The sequence below is a fragment of the Penaeus monodon genome, chromosome 34 (assembly GCF_015228065.2).
Source record: "Penaeus monodon isolate SGIC_2016 chromosome 34, NSTDA_Pmon_1, whole genome shotgun sequence".
In the NCBI taxonomy this organism is placed as follows: domain Eukaryota; kingdom Metazoa; phylum Arthropoda; class Malacostraca; order Decapoda; family Penaeidae; genus Penaeus; species Penaeus monodon.
In genome coordinates, this window is record NC_051419.1 from 32,951,916 (window position 1) to 32,952,695 (window position 780).

Below are 780 nucleotides of genomic sequence, written 5' to 3' on the forward strand. Positions count from 1 at the left end.
TTTAGTTTTGAAATTCTTTCCACACTATTAAACAGTTTTGGCCCATTAAGAGACTGGTTGCCTTTTTTTGGGGGGGGGGGAAGGGGAGATGTCATCCCAGAATGATAGTGTATTTTCCTGCCTCCAGGGAAGGGGGGGGGGGGCTTGCTTTGGTTCCCCCTTCTGCTACGTCTTGGATTTAGCGCTAAGTGATCTTCCATACAAGTGATAGATATTTTTCTCCATCTTTGTAAAGAGAAGCTTGTTTTAGTCTTTCCCAATAACTGAGATTTGCCATGTTTACTCATTTTTTTGGGTGAAATTCTTTGAACCTGCTATTAGTGATTGTTGTTGGTAAGGCATGGATTCCATACATGTTATTGAAGTGCTGATGTCTTCCTTAATGGCAGTAGATGTACTAGATCTCTAATCTGTAAAGTTCTCATCATCCATTGACTCATAATTTGATGACTGCCATAAGACCCAATATTTGTGAGTTCTGCTGCTGCACCCCTCCAAAAGTTTAATAAGGTTAATGATATCATGTATGTTTTACTTAGCACTGAAAGGAGGTAGGATTTATATATTTGTAAGCTGGTCTTAAGAATTTGATCCCAAACGATGTTATCAGTTGATTGCATTTCATGATATTACTCCATGGGATGAATATTGAATTAATAACCCCATAGCAAAATAGTTACCTTTGACTGATCATGTCAAATGTCTTTAGGTTTAGATAGATGCAGATAACTTCATGAATATAGAAGTACAGCGTAGAAATAACATAATTGCTTGGTTGAC

At 37.6% G+C, this 780-nt stretch overlaps 1 protein-coding gene across 1 annotated transcript in view; it reads left to right on the top strand.

Annotated features, from left to right (window-relative positions):
• LOC119594752 (60S ribosomal protein L7-like) overlaps positions 1–780 on the top strand; it is a 6,995-nt gene that overhangs the window by 3,291 nt on the left and 2,924 nt on the right. The window lies entirely within an intron of this gene.